Genomic DNA, 15931 nt, shown 5'->3' on the forward strand with positions numbered 1-15931 from the left:
TGAAGGAGCAAAATGCAATCTCAGACCTCTACCCAACCCAGAATGAGTCCAGGAGACATTGACACAGAAGAGCTTGGAAGTCATACACCTGAAATTTCTGAAGTGATAGCAACTGAAGAAAAGAAACAACCCCATCAGGCCACAGAAGACATGAGATCAGAAATAATCTCTCAAGTAAATAAAGAAACGACAACAGTAATGAAAGAATTGCTCAGCGTATCCAAAGAAAACATAGATAAGAAAATAGAGGAACATAGAAAAATCATGGAAGCCTTGAATGAACAATACAGGAAAGAATTAGAATGCAGGAAACAGATTCAAACAGATATCCAGGAAATTAAAAATGCCATCAAAAGCTGGTAAAATCACTTGAACAAAGCTGAAGATAGACTTTCAGACCCTGAAGACAGCATTGCCAATAACAAACATGAAAGGAAGTATCTCTTAAAAATAACAAGGAACTAGGAAATAACAATTCAACAACTGCAAGATGAAGCAAAGAAAAACAATGTAAGATGAATAAGTGTCAACAAAAGAACAGGTGTCAACACAAATGACATAAAAAGACTATTTGCAGAAATAATGATTTCCCGAGTATGGAAAAAGAATCAGACATACAGTTAAGTGGAGCATATAGAACTCCAACTAGCCATAACCAAAATAAATCTACATCCAGACATATAATAATGACAATCACAGAAACTCAACAAAAGAACAGAATATTAAAAACTGTTAGAGAAAAGAAACGGATCACCTATAAAGGAAAGCCCATCAGAATCATGGCAGATTTCTCAACACAAACCATCATCAAGAAGAGCTTGGAGTAAAGTATTTCAGGTACTGAAAGAAAACAGCTTCCAACCCAGATTAATGTAACCTGCAAAACTATCCTTCAAATTTCGTTGAGAAATACAATATTTCCATGATGAAGAACTGAAGAAATTCATGAGTGCCCAATCCATCTTACAAAGAGTACTAAAAGATATCCTAGAAAGAGATAAAAGAAAGATCACAACTTCAAGAACAACAGAAAGGAACCACCAAGCAGAGTAAGCAATTCAACAGAGGGAAAAGGAAGGAACCAACAGCAGGAAAATAACATGACAAAGATAAACCAGTACATATCAGTTATAACCATCAGTATACAGTCACAATTCACCAATCAAAGAAAGCAGACTGGCAGAGTGGATCAAGAAGCAAAATCCAACAATATGCTGTATGCAAGAAACACATTTAGCTCAAAAGGAAATTCATACACTGAAAAATCAAAGGATGTAATATGATTACACCTACAGGGTGTAATCACCTCCACCCTACAGGAACCCAGAAAAAAGCAGGTATAGCTATTCTGTTTGCAGACAATATGAACTTCAAACCAAGACAATCAAAAGAGATAAAGAAGGTCACTAAATACCTGTGAGGGGAAAACTTCAAGAGAAAGAGATAACAATCATAAACATCTGTGCACCAAATATAGGAGCACCCAAGTATATAAGACAAATTTTAATAGACATGAAAAATGAAATAAGCAGCAAAACAATCATAAGAGGGGACTTTAACACACCATTGTCACAAAGAGACAGGTCAACTAGACAAAAAATTGGGAAAAGAATAATGGAACTTAACCAAACTTATGAGCAAATGGATTTAGTAGACCTTTACAGAGTGTTCCACCCAACAGCATGAGAATACACATTCTTCTCAGCTGCACATGGGACATTCTCTAAAATAGACCATATGCTAGCACATAGAACATGCTTAAGTAAATTCAAAGAAATTGAAATTATCCCATGCATACTATTGGACCACAGTGCAATGAAATTGGAAATTAATGACAAAAGAGATCACAAACAATCTTATAAACACATGGAAATTAAATAACACCCTCCTGAACAACCAATGGGTCACAGATGAAATCAAAGAAGAAATTTTAAAATATTTACAGTAAAACAAAAATGTATATAAAACTTATAGGAACCTGTGGAATGCAATGAAAGCAGTCCTCAGAGGGAAATTTATAGTGCTGAACTGACACCTCAGAAAAACAGAATGAACACAAATAAACAATCTTAGGCTGCACATTAATCTTCTAGAAAAAGAAGAGCAAGTCAAATCCAAAGCCCAAAGAAGACAGGAAATTATAAAGATCAGAGCAGAAATTAATACAATGGAGACAAAGAAAACAATACAAAGAATTAATGTATCAAAGGGTTGGTTCTCTGAAAAAAGAAAATAGATAAACCCCTAGCCAACTTTATCAAAAAAGGCAAAGAAAAACAAGATATATGCAATAAGGAATGAGAGAGGTGAAATCACTACAGATCCTGTGCAATTTTAAGTACTCTACAAACAGAATTGCTTGGCCTTGAGGAGTTCTGTGGATGCTTAATGTTCAGAACAGACTATGACTTGAGTCGAGATGTCCCCCAAGGCCTCCTGCAGTCTAAGGCTTTTTCAGAGGTGGCTGAATCTAGAGTGTGTGATGCTGGGATTAAGGCTGTATGACTGCTAAATTGGTCTGATGATTGGTTCGGGACCACCCTAATCCCAGCAGTCTAGCTACAATGTAAAAGGGGCAGAAAGGTTCTGTTAAGGTCTCTTGTTACTTTTGCTGTCTTCCTCTGCCATGAACAGTTGCCTGTCTGCCACGTGCTACCCCTGTCTTGAAACCAGGGGATTATGGGCTGAAAGTTCTACACACTTTCCTCCCCTAACTTGGGGCATTGGGTGCTTTGTCTCTGCAACCAGAGAAAAGTAAGACAATAGCTTTCTATTTTTTAGTTCTCTGTCCTGTAAACTCTCCTCAATCTCCCCGCCTCTGATTTCTGTGCTCAGTACAAGACCACTGAACTGTATCTGAGTTCTTCCTCTATCTGCTGCCGTCAGTGAAGTACAGAAACATGGGGACCATGTAGCACCCTGGTTGCCGGTTGACCTTCTCTCAAGCATCACAGTTCTTCAATTGTTGCCCAAAATCTGAAGACAATAAATATACCTTTGTTCATTTTATGGTGTTTTTTGTTTGGGAGTACAAATCCAGTCTCACTGAGTCACATCTAGAGATAAAACTCAAACACTCTTTGAGCACTATTGTACTTTAGACAAAATTATTTTCCAACTGAAGGAAAATTCACATTAATCTTTGAAAGACTTAATGTGTACCTTCAAACATCGTAATAACCCCTGTTGTAGTCAAGGTTGGCAAGGGGAATACAGGACACATAATTGATGAGATTAGTTTTTAACAGTCACCCAAAGTGTCATATACAAAGAGAGTACAAGAAATCTGTCCACACACTAAAGACCAAAGAATCCAACTGAGGGCCTGCATCCCATGGCAATGTCCTGTGTGAGTCCAGATGAAGACCTGGAGCCCATGACAGTGCCCCCCACGAGTCCAGCTGGAGGCCCAGAGCCCACAACAATGTCTCATGCAGGACTATTTCATGGATTTGCACTGAGAAGGTCCAAAGGTCAGTGCTGGAATCTGGAAATTCTATGCCAGTGGGATGAAAGATCTGTGCCAGCAGGCTGAGGGATCTGCACTGGAGCTAGGAAGCAATGCTCAAAATAAGAACCAGAGCTCCCTCGAAAGGTACCACAACCATCCTCAGCAACAATGAGATCCCAAGCTCCTGACAGTGAGAACAGCTGAGTGTATATCAGGAAAGCCAACGTGATAAGCTTCTCCAGGAGACTGAGCAGTGCACCATCTTCCTCTCTGGAGCTAGGAAACTATGCTCAAAGTAAGAACCAGAGCTCCTCCAAAGTGAACCATAGCCATTCTCAGTGACAACAAGGTCCCGAGTTCCTCTGACAAGGAGAACAGCTGAGTTCATGAAGAAAGCCAGCATGACAAGCTCCTCCAGGAGAACCAACAGTTCCCTACAGCTTCCCGACATCTTCTCCAGTTCTGCCTCTTCTGCTGCGACAACAGTCCTCAGGTGGGCCTCCCACACCCAGCACCATGCTGACTCAGTTCAGCTGCGTATTATAAGTTGACCACCAGTTGTCAATCCACCACACCCCCTTTCATCATTGAACAGAGTTTAAGAAAGTGCAAAGAATGGTCGAAGAAGCTGTAAGGTGTTGGTAGGATTTTCACCTGTTAGAAAAAATACTTTGCCCCCTTTTCATTTAGTGACAGTCTCCTGCCTGACCAAGCTTTCTTACCTATATCCTTGGTTCTGAATTCCCCATGTAATACACCATGTTCCTCCCTTTTTTCAGAATGTCTGTCAACAGAATTTCCTGCCTAATTATCCATCAGTTCAGAGTCCAACTCCCAGTCAGGATCTATATGGACAGCCTCAATCCAGAGGTAGAAAGAGACTAGCTCGAAGGTTATTGCCTTTTACTAAGCAACACCTGTTGTTTTCAGCAAATTCTTTCTGGAGATCACAGTTCTGCCTTTGTTGTCTAACCCAGAGGAGACTATCTAACCAATTATAAGAACAAGGGCCTCTTGGCCGGTCACTGGGAATGAATATTCATTAGATTTGGCCTAAAATAAGTCTCCAGAAAGTTGGATATTGGATAACTGGAAAGTCAAAAATATTAGATAATTTTAAATAATGTTTAGCCAAGATGCACATTTCTCCATCATAAGAGCAATTAAAAGAACCCCTTAAAAACAACTCCTATGTAGCTGACCTCCAGGAGATGATACAGTGTTTACAGATGTTTTGTGCTTTGTCGTTACTCTTTTAAGCAATTAACTCAATGGTATATTTAGAGTTATTTATTTATTAATTCAAGAAATGTTGACTTCACTCTTTGTGCCATGCCCCGCGGTAGCCGTTTCCTCATGAGGGGTTGATATGGCTCCTGTTTCCAGGGGGCTCACAATCACCTGAAGGACAAAGATAAGCAAGTGAATCAGATATAGCATGTACTGTCACATACGTAAACTCTTCCATTTGAAAGCGACATGCTCAGAGAGTGACAGGAAGAACAGGAGAGGTTTAACTTTTCATGCCACAGCAAAGGACCCTAGAGCAGCTATGATTTCAGCACTGGACGATGGACACCGCACCTGAGCTTCTCACTACAGGCAGTTGTGAACTGGAGCAACTAAGAGATACTGGAAGCAGTAAACTGAACATTCAAAACAAAACAGCTGTCTTGGGCTTTGTGAGGAGCTGCTGATTTAAAGTCAGGCCAGCAGACCCTCCTGCTTAATGTTTCATCATTTTCAAAGGAAAGGGAGAGTGTGGACACAATGCAGTTCATTGACGAAGGAGTAAGCCTGAACTCTGTTAGCACGCTTGGTAATGACAGCAAATAAGGGAGAAATATAACCAGCAAATAAACACACTCTTTATAGAGGAGTAACGCCTAACCTGAAGTCTGTGAATGGGCTTCAGATGTGTTTGAGGAAATGAAGCCCATCACCCTTGAAACTGTCTTCTATGAATGTGTTCACATATGCATTTTTCTGGGAAGGAGTTCCATAGCTTTGGTTAAGTCATCAAAATGTTACAAACAACACCTAAAGGTTAAGGGCCACTTCGGCATTGTCTTGGTTACTTTTTTCTCGTTGCTGAGACAAAATACCCAATGCCCAAAATGAAGGAAGGAAAGGTTTATTTAGCTTACAGTCTGTGGAGGTTTCAGTCCATACTTGGCTGGCTCCCAGGCAGAAGGTAGCAAACCAACAACAGCAAAGGGGGGAATGGCAGCCGAACAGCAAACAGCCAGAGCCAAAACGGGAGGAACCGCGGCAAGCAGCTTCTTTTTTGTCTTACATCGCAAACAGGCTACCCCCACCTAAGGGGCGTGTAGCTCTCACATAATCTCTTTGCTCTCCTCTTCCACAGGCTCAGGATGTATACAAAGTAAGCACTCTGGCTTTCTGCTAAGTTACTTAGGCAAACCTCTAGACTCCCCAAGTTGACACAATGTATCAACCATAACACTCCACCCCTTGTCAACTTGGGCAACCAGACACATTTTTTTAAACCAGTTTCCAGGTACAAAGACATTACATTTTATTAGAACCATAACATTTTACCCCCTCAAGACTCATGTACATCCCTTTAGGCAAAAGGCATTTAGTCCATCTGTAAGAGTTGCCAAAGTCCTAACAGTTTTAGCATTGCTGAAGAGTCCAAGTCCCAAATCTCCGAGATGAAGGCAAACTCTTAGCTGTGACCCCCTGTACAAATGAAAAGTTAAACACTTTTAACACTCAATGGCACAAAATAAGCAGTACCATTCCAAAAGGTACAAACAGGGGGATATAGAGTATGGGGACCAAAGCAAGTCCAAAATCCAGCAGGGCTAACGTTATGTCCTGTAATTCCACATGCAGCATCTGAAGCAACTTGTGGCACATTGTAAGCTCCAAAGGGTTTGTATGAGTCCACCCCTATGGCACTTTTGGTGGTTACAGCTTCCACAGCTTTTTTCTTAGACCCACTTTGTTCCCTCCTTGTAGCTTTTTTTTGATGATTCATGGTCCTGGCTTTTTTAAACTTTTGAGGTCTCCAGGGCACCTTTTGTTTTACACTCACAGCCTCACACACTGCCTTCTCAGGGGCACACTGTCTGGCCTCCCAGGCCTTTTGAAATCTGGGTGGAAGCCTCTTGAACCTCAGAACTCTTGTATTCTCCACGCACCTAAAGCCAGGGCCACGTGGACGATGCCAAGGTCTGCTGCCACCTGGAGCAGTAGCCAAGCTTTTTTTTCTCTTGGCCATAAGGGTCGAGTGCCTGGATCGCTGGGCACCCTGAGTCCAATTCTGCGAAGCAGGTTTTTTATGCTGCCGCCATTCTGGAACCTGGTGCGGCCGCGGCCGCCATTTTGGAGCATGGTGTTCTGAGGCTTCCTTTTCAAGGTAAGGTCTGCCACCTCTGTAGTTTTGAGGCTGTAAAGGGTGGAGACTTGCTGCTTTCTGTGATGTCCTCAGGCCATTTTTTTTATTTTTTTGTTTTTTTTCAGCAATAGAGATCTCCTTAGCCTTATCTTTGTAGTCCACAGTATTACTGGAGCTTTTTTTCTGGCCAAATGTACAACATTTTAAATCATCCTGTTGGGCTCTTTGTTTTTGATTTTTAATATAAATCTGGCTAAAAGCCCCCAACAATAGCCATGTCACTTTTCCAATATTTGACTGTCTTGAAATTTTTTTTGTCAGATTAATCAGTCCACTGTCGCCCTTAATCTCAGTCTTAGGCAAGGTCTCTGGACATGAACAAAATTTAGACAAACTTTCTGCCAAGCCATAACACACATCGTCTGGAGTCCAACGACCAATGTAGTCCTTCTTCCCAGCAGAAACCTCCTGAACCTGGTCTTTACCGGCACGATTTTTGTCAGCCTTCTGGGCTTCTGAGCTCTGACCATAATCTCCCAGACAGAACAGTCGAAGCTGTTCTAGCGCTTTTCTTTTAGGCGACATCTCTGAACCTTTTTAAACACTTTTTATAAGCCATTTTCAAAGGCTCTTGAACCACATGGTCAGATATAGTCACAGCAACGGCCCCACTCCCGGTACCAAATTCTGTCTTGGTTACTTTTTTCTCGTTGCTGAGACAAAATACCCAATGCCCAAAATGAAGGAAGGAAAGGTTTATTTAGCTTACAGTCTGTGGAGGTTTCAGTCCATACTTGGCTGGCTCCCAGGCAGAAGGTAGCAAACCAACAACAGCAAAGGGGGGAATGGCAGCCGAACAGCAAACAGCCAGAGCAAACGGCAGGAATGGCGGCAAGCAGCTTCTTTCTTGCCTTACATCGCAAACAGGCTACCCCCACCTAAGGGGCGTGTAGCTCTCACATAATCTTTGCCCTCCTCTTCCACAGGCTCAGGATGTATACAAAGTAAGCACTCTGGCTTCCTGCTAAGTTACTTAGGCAAACCTCTAGACTCCCCAAGTTGACACAATGTATCAACCATAACAGGCATAATGAATGATTACGTAATTGCAATGAGTTAGGAAGCCAAGTGTTCAAATTTGAGACTTGGGCCTTCCACGTTTTTATGGCTTGTATCTAGATGCCCCCACAAAGCCTCATGAGGTTGTAGGTGGAGTATTTTTGAGGCAGCTATGTTTAGAGCACGTGAATGTGCAGTAAGGTTGTGGTACTGGGATTAAGGGTACGAATAATGGAAGCCCTACCCTTGGTATGGGTGGCACCAATCAGTAGGCTTGTGGGCTGGATGAAATATAGGACAGAAAGAAGACTGTCTTGCTGCTGCTGCTGCTGCTGCTGCTGCTTGCTACTTCGTTGCTGCCTTCCTGCTTTGCCATGGACTTTCTTCTCTGCGACGTCCGTCTGCCATGCTACCCATCTTGGAGCCAGCTCACTGTGGACTGAAACCTCTACAGACTGTGAGCTGAAACAAGCCTGTCCTCCTGTAACTTTGGATATTGGGTATTTTGTCTTAGCAATGAGAAAAGCAACTAAGACACACATATTAGCTGTATGATCTTGATGTTATTTATAAAAATAACAACTGCAAATATTTCATTACTTATTGTAAGTTACTCATTGCTAAGTCAAGGTGTATTGTGCCTGGGATTACAAGAGCAGCCTCAGCCACAAACAGGTGCATGAAGAAATTGTTCTTCTGTCCTTAGCCCTTATCAATTAAAGTTCAGTTGACTTACCTTTTGGTTTCTGCTTTGATTTCCCTAACGGTATCCTAAGTGTTTGACTATGCTTATTTGTTTGTTATACATTAATAAAGACCCTCATTCTGCCCTGCCTGTTTCCTTGGAGGGCTTAATCTCACCAACTCCTGACTCAGTGCAAGACAAAGACCCTGGGCACTGAAATTCAGCTAGGAACCCAGCTAAATAAACGGACTGGGAGGTCATACCACTCACTTTGCAGAATATGTTGTACTCCCATTCCAGCGCACTGACTCACTCTGGCTCTAGTCTATAGCTATCATCAACAGATCCACAGTGTCTTGATTTAGTTTTTCTGAAAAAGAATCCTTCAAATGTCTGGCTTTAAGGAGAGGAGCAGAAGGTTTTGAATGGCCTAAGGTTTCAGTTACTTTCATTCAGCCTGTCCTCACCCTGCCTCCCACCCCTCCATCTTTCCCGAATCCTGCAGAGTAAACTGGCTGCCTGAGTGCTGACACCCTCTTCTGCAGGCATTTACGTTTCAGCTTTTTCCATGCTGTTAAATTGGAAACACCCACCTATCAATTTTCTCTTTTCTAAGATATCAGCTCTTATCTCATATGTCCTATGATCTCTTTCCCCCTTTTCTCCGTCCTTGTGTATTTCTCGATTGTTTTATGTATTCTCAGGGATCTCTCCTTGTGGAAGAAACACAGAGAAACTGGGTAGAGGACTGGTCTTGCTTCTGTACGTGAACTTTCTCTCAGCCCCTGCTCTCTCTGAGCCATCCATGGTTCCTGCTGTCGCTGATTTCAAGCTTTTGCTTTGCTGTGGACCTGTAAGCAGCCTTCTTGTTTTCAGCCCTGCACCTCATTCCCGTGCTCCGTGGTACCTGATGCCTCCAAGCTCAGAGCCCTGCCGAGTTCCCACGGGGATGGACCTGCTTGCCGCTGAGTTTCCTGTCGTTGACTCTGTATCATGATCCCCGCTCCTCTGCGAAGTCCGCTACCACTGTGCATCTTCCCAGCGTACGAGGCGCCTGCGTATGCCAATGACCTCGTTTCCTTCCGAGGTCTACACCCTTTGATTCCTCTTTAGTTTTTGTGAGACCCTGAGAGGAACAGGATATAAACTTATACGACCAGTACAAGTTTAATAAAAATTGGTGAAATCTACTTATAAGGTCACAAATTAATAACGAAGGTTTTACACAGATAAAAATCGTGACTAATAGCAATCACAGATAGTAGTTGTTGCATTATACCACTTTCTGACATTTATTTATATTTTAAAGCTTGTTGTGTTAGTTTTAGTCTTTATAGAATACAGTGTGATTATTCAATACAGAACACATTATTCAATGTGTAATGATCAAATCAGAGTAATTAACATTTCCACCTATTTAAACTTAAAAATTTTTTATTAACACATAATAATTGTACATACTTATAAGGTACAGTGTGATATTTCAGTACATGAACTCAACGCATCAAATCAGGGTAGTCAGTATTCCATTTCCTCACCATTACTTTATGTCTGCAGCCTTCACGCTCCTCTTTTACAAGTTATAAAACACATAATAAGTTACTGTGAAGTATAGCCGCCCCACTGCACTGCGCCTTTTTATTTTTATTGGGTTGTGGAGTATTAAGAAATGTTAAATTCATAGCGAGAAACAGCTATAAATATTAATTTTTTGGCATATTTCTGATCATCAATTTTATTCCACATATTTTAGGAGTGAAAGGAAATATTGCTTATAAATATTAGGCAAACACATGGATATTTTGAAATAGACAGCAAAGAAACATTAATAATTAAGCAAATAATTCAGTTATTGTTTTGTGCAGCTGTGAGTTCATTGTTATAAAGAAGTTCTGGAGATTATCCCAAATGTCTACATTTTTCTTAATTTGGAAACTACAGTACGTTTTTTAGCAGTGTCTGGCAGTCTCGTAATACTCTTAGGAATAACTGATGAAAGGAAAGCTTGAAAGAGAAACCATCAGAAGCCTTTTAGATTTAAGGTTGATTCGATGACAATATCTAACACAGTCCATGTTTCGTCACTGGTAAATAGTTAGTAGTGATCTGATGAGACAATTTATTAAGTAGTACATAACTACTTAGGTCATTCCAGGAGAGCCATCATGTTTCTTAGAATTTCAGAAGCCTTCAGTTCCAAGATGTGAATGGAGCGCACACTTCCCTCTTCTTCCTGAAGACTCAGTGAAATGATAACAACCAAAGTAGGGGAGCAATTCATATATGAGCTAAGAATGGAAACAGAACATCAACGTACAAACACCACATCAACGTACAAACACCACTGGAAAATATTCACAAGATAGAAACTAGATAATGTATAAGAAATAACAGGGAGAGCTCCAGCTCTGAGCTTGTCCCAAAGAGACTGAGATCAAAGGATGGTCACTTTTAATGTCACTATTTACTGCACTGAAGAGTTGATAATTATCAAAACTGAGTTTTATTAAGCACTTGCTATATGCAAAATAATGTCTCATTTAATCCTCAGCAGCCTTACAGAATCAATACCATTGCTAACTCATAGCTGAAGAAACCAATCCATAGGAAAGTTAAGTAGTATGTCCAAGATTTTACAACTAATAAGGCAGAAGCTACATGTGAAACCCAACTGACTTAAATCTCAGAACTGTTTTGCTGTAGTTATATTTCAACTGTTCTATTTATTTTGTTTGTATGTACATTTCAAACTTTAAAGCATACTTTTATTCTTGCCATTTTATCTGCATTTATAAGTTGGAATGTACTCAAAGACCACACTTTAAAATTGAGCTTGTTCCACTTATTAAAAATAAGGTGGCATCAAAAACTCACAAATGCTAAAACTACCTGTAATATAATTGCATCACAACATGTTGCCCATTCATATATTTCTTAAAATGGACAATTCTTCCAGGAGGATACTATGTCCCAGTGGAAGCATTTCACTATTGCCTAATGTTTAACTGAGCACAGCATTCATGGGCTTCTCAAACGTACTTGGTAATACAGCTTTTCAGGAGGACATATGTACCAACAAACTCACAAAACACTGGCATAGACCTACAGACCTCTAATAAAAACACTGTGTTTGCTTTAAATGCAAATGTAAAGATTATATGGCAAAGTTTGCTTTAGAAGTTAAAAAATTTTACTCCAAAGTTTGCTCAAAGTCAAGTTAAATGAGGTATTGCAAGTCCACACGTAATTGTGGTCTCTGCAGGAGACACGTCAGCCCTGGTCACGTGGATCCCCTTTTCCAGGCAGCCATGTTTATACTGCAAGATCCCGTGCCCAAGGACGCAGATGACAGAGTCAAGAGTTGAATCTTGCCACAAGTTAGTCAATCGGATTCCCTCTCCTAAGCATTTGGAGTTACGCCTGCAAGTCCTTGTAGAAAAGAATGAAGGAACACACAGAAGGACAAAGGGAGAATCTTTACACTACCCGGTTTCAGTCCCTCTCTGACTCCTGGCTGCATTCCAGGCTTCGGTCTATCACAAAGTCCTGAGTCCTTCAAATAAAAGTCTCCATTTTTGCTTGAAGAACTTGGTATTTATGACTGGAGAACATAATCCTAGTTTATAGAACCTGTAATGTATTAAAATTCCTTATTAGTACCAGGGTTTTATCTTAGTTACTTTTCTTGTTGCTGAGACAAAATGCCCAACACCCGAAGTTAAAGGAGGGCAAAGGTTAATTTGGCTAACAGCTCATGGCAGCCTCGGTCCACAATCAGCTGGCTCCAAGGCAGGGTGGCACACGGAAGAGGGCAACTGTTAACAGCAGTGGAAGATGGCAAGAGCAGCAAGAGAAAAGGGGGAGATGAGCCTCTTTCTGTCCCTTATGTTGGATCCAGTCTACCGGGCTCAGGGCGATGCCAGTCCAATCAGAGGACCGATCCAGCACCACCCGCCCTTACTCCCAGCACCCTTAATCCTAGCAGTGCACCGTGGATCAGTCACACTCTAGATTCAGCCACCTCCAAAAAAGCCCCATCCAAAACTGCATGAGGCTTTGAGGGGCCGTTGAGACACAAGCCGTAACAGGTTTGCTCTTTACTCTGTATTCATTTTTCAAGTATTCAAAGTCTTTGAAATGAATCTGTACTGTCTCCAGACTCTCCTGGCTTTGGGGAGCACAGCATAAGAACTTCCAGTCAAAGCTGCTGAACACTCTGCAGCAAGAATGAGGAGTCTGACCAGTTTGAGTTATAGACACCTCCTTGGTCAGGTGTAAAACCCATGCCTCCAGCTTCCACTTGAATCAGATTTACAAGAAGTCCTATCTTTCTGGAGACGTTTTCTTGTGTTTGTTGGATTGTGTCTCGTTTCTTTGGGCTGAGTGGAGCTCACACGGAGCCCTGGAGCCTCGCAGGCTCTCCCTGCTGCCCTGCAAGTTTTTGCCCCCGCTCTGAGTGTTACTGCTCTTCCTGCGTCTGCCAGGAGAAAGCGGCTGTGCTTTCCTTTGGCTTCTCCTGACCTGTTGTCCTCATTGCTACCCGCTGGGCTGCTCAAGACTTCCCTGGTCTTCGGGGACCATGCCCCACTTGCTCAGAGCTTCGGAAAGGAGGCAGTGCGGTTCCTTCCCCAGGCTTAGGTCCATCCCTTATAACCCCAGGTGAAGGAACATCCCTTTCCTGCAGGGGAGATCCGTTCTGCTCTGCAAGGTGTCATGGGCTCCCACAGCCTCAGAAGAACAATCCCGAACTCGGCTGGCACGTGATAGATTCTCCCAGATCTGGATGTGTCGGTCATATTCATGATAATCTCGTCGGATTTATTGAGTTGGAGCTATTCCCTCGTTTATTGGCATATGCTGACTCGAGAAAAGCACTCATGAGTCCCTGATGGCCAGGGAAGTCAAGCTACTCATTTGAACTGCAAAATTTAAAAAGAGAAAGCAATGTCAGAAAGCAAAAATAATAAAACAAAAAGTACTCTGAAGAACCAATGAGAAAAGAAAGAAAACTGAGAGGGCAAAAAGGAGCAGAGAGAGAACAGCCAGAGCAAACGGAACTGCCGGAGGAGGGCCGAGGCGGCGCTGCGCTGCGCCCTGAGGAGGAGACCACAGCTGCAGCAGGGTGAGAGGGACTCGGGAGGGCAAGAAGCTGCTCCTTGAAGATGGCTGCAAGGGCTCTGCGACCTCAGGGCAGCCCGCACCTCTGTACCTTGCGGCAGACGGGCGATCTGGAGGGACGCTGGGTTAAAGGGCGTGCTGCGCTGGGCGAGGCAGAACTCAGACCGTGTCGCGTGCGAGTCTCGGGGCGAGCTCCGCTCAGCTCAGCTGCCGAGGAAGCCTGGGCCGCACGGTCTTTAGCACCAGCAAACCTGGACAGTAGTTTATGATGTACAAGGTGTTTTCATAATCGTGATCTTACCTGATGCTCATAACCCCGGGGTTGAAGGCTGTGATGCTTTATGACGCTTAGAAAGAGAAGGAAGTAGAAAAGAAAAAGGAGTCGCTTTCAAATTCTCCTGATTCCACAACTTGTTTGTTAGTTCTCCACGCCACAGCAGGTTTTACCTCCATGATTAACTTAGTGGACTCTCCGCTCGGGAACCAGGCAACAACAGGGACACCCTTTGTCTTTACTTGAAACAAACAATTAGAGAATAAACATATCAAGAAAAATATGTATAACTGAGCAAGTTCCAAAGTCTTTCCTATGTAGTCCTACATTTGCCTTTATAGATAACAATAACAGAGCATTTCCTGAGCATGTGTGTGCCCGGCGCTGAGCTAACGTTCTACATTCCTTATTTAAACTCGGAAACAGCCATGGGATGTACCGCATCAGTGAAGAAGTGCTGAGGCTCAGAGCGGTTCAGCAGCTCGCCCTGTTACACGGCCACACCGCGGCAGTCTCCGCGTGAGCCGCACCCTGCTCTGAAGCTCGCTTCTTACCCTTCTGTGTACAACACCGCTACGGAGAAGTCAAATTCTTTCCAGCAACCACGACCTAAGACGGCAGCTGTTTTGTTTCCAAACTTTTCATCAAAAGTGGTTTCCATCTTTAACTTTTAAACTGTAGTGATCAAGAGGAACTCTGTATTACTCTGTCCCTTGGAATTCAGGATGAATGAGTTGTTGCTCTACTTTCACTTTGTGTAGCCTGGCCATATGCCTACTAATTGTATAATGATCCTTATTCACGTATGGCAGAGGATTTCTCTAAAAATGAAAGGCATCCGATTTTTTATGTGTGTGTGAAGATGGTTATAGTCATGCCAGATTCTCACAGCACATTCCTTCCTCTGTTTCTCTGTGTCTTTCTCCCCATCCACTCCGTCACCAACTGTCCCTTCTTGCAGTTATTTTTTGTGATGCTTCTTTTTTTCCTTTTCCTTATTTCCACTGGCTTGATTAAGCTGCGTTCACTCCAGTCTTTCTCCTGATACTTCGAGAGTTGTATCACTCTTCCTTTCATGAATTCCTACCTCCCCTCGTGCTCACGATGACACTCAGGGTCTCCTACTTACACGAACAAGTGTTGCCGTCTATGTCTCCTACCCCAGGGATTCTGGCTTTCCACCTTTTCCTCATTCCAGTGAACGCAAACCTTTAAAACGTGCTCATCCCACTGCCTGGTACTTTCTCCTGCCACCCGCCTTGCCCACTGTGGAATTTTTGGAATAGAATTATTTAGTCTTTTTTTTCATCACTAACCATTATATTTTTCTGAGGTCATTAAAAACCTTTGATATTGCCCTCCCTTTGGAAGAGTGCACATCTAACACTTACTGGTCCTAGAACACCCCAGTCTGTCTGTACTTGAGGATAAACATATCTTGCAAGTTTCATTGCTCACCACTGCTTCCCCTCCATTATAGCTCTATACTGAAGGCTTTCTTTTTTTCTATTTTCGTGTTTAATGTCCCTTTAGAATACTTTTCTTACATGGAAAACATGAAGAATATATTTTCTGATCATATCCATATCCAAAATTAAGTTTCATTCACCTTCGCAGGAGTGTAACAGTTCACTGGTACAGGATCTTAGATGGGAGATATTTTGCTCTAAGTAGTGTGTGGAATGTTAGTTCTCTGATACTTCTAGTGTTACAGATGAGAAGTCTGATTCTTTCTCCTTTGTAGGAAATTTGTTTTTTCTTTCTGTAAGCTAATAACACTTTTCCTCATTAGCCTCGGGCTACAGGAATTTGTCTTTTCTACTAATCTGTGTTATTAGACGCTCACTGACTCCTGATATGCAGACAAAGTCTTTCCTCAGTTTCAGGATGTTTTCTACCATAATTAATGTCCCTACTCCTGTTTCCTTTGAACATTTTTTCTAAAATTCTCTTTAAAATTATTATTCCTTTGCTTAC

General features: G+C 42.2%; 1 protein-coding gene across 1 annotated transcript in view; it reads right to left on the reverse strand.

The window, feature by feature from the left end:
• Positions 1-9715: 9715 nt before the first annotated feature.
• Positions 9716-15931, reverse strand: part of Fam76b (family with sequence similarity 76, member B) — a gene marked incomplete at its 5' end in the record, with an annotated part of 47364 nt that continues 41148 nt past the window's right edge. Inside the window, 2 exon segments of the mRNA XM_013511049.1 lie at positions 9716-13481; positions 13772-14195.

The sequence above is a fragment of the Chinchilla lanigera genome, unplaced genomic scaffold (assembly GCF_000276665.1).
Source record: "Chinchilla lanigera isolate Chin_1 unplaced genomic scaffold, ChiLan1.0 scaffold00011, whole genome shotgun sequence".
Classification (NCBI taxonomy): Eukaryota; Metazoa; Chordata; class Mammalia; order Rodentia; family Chinchillidae; genus Chinchilla; species Chinchilla lanigera.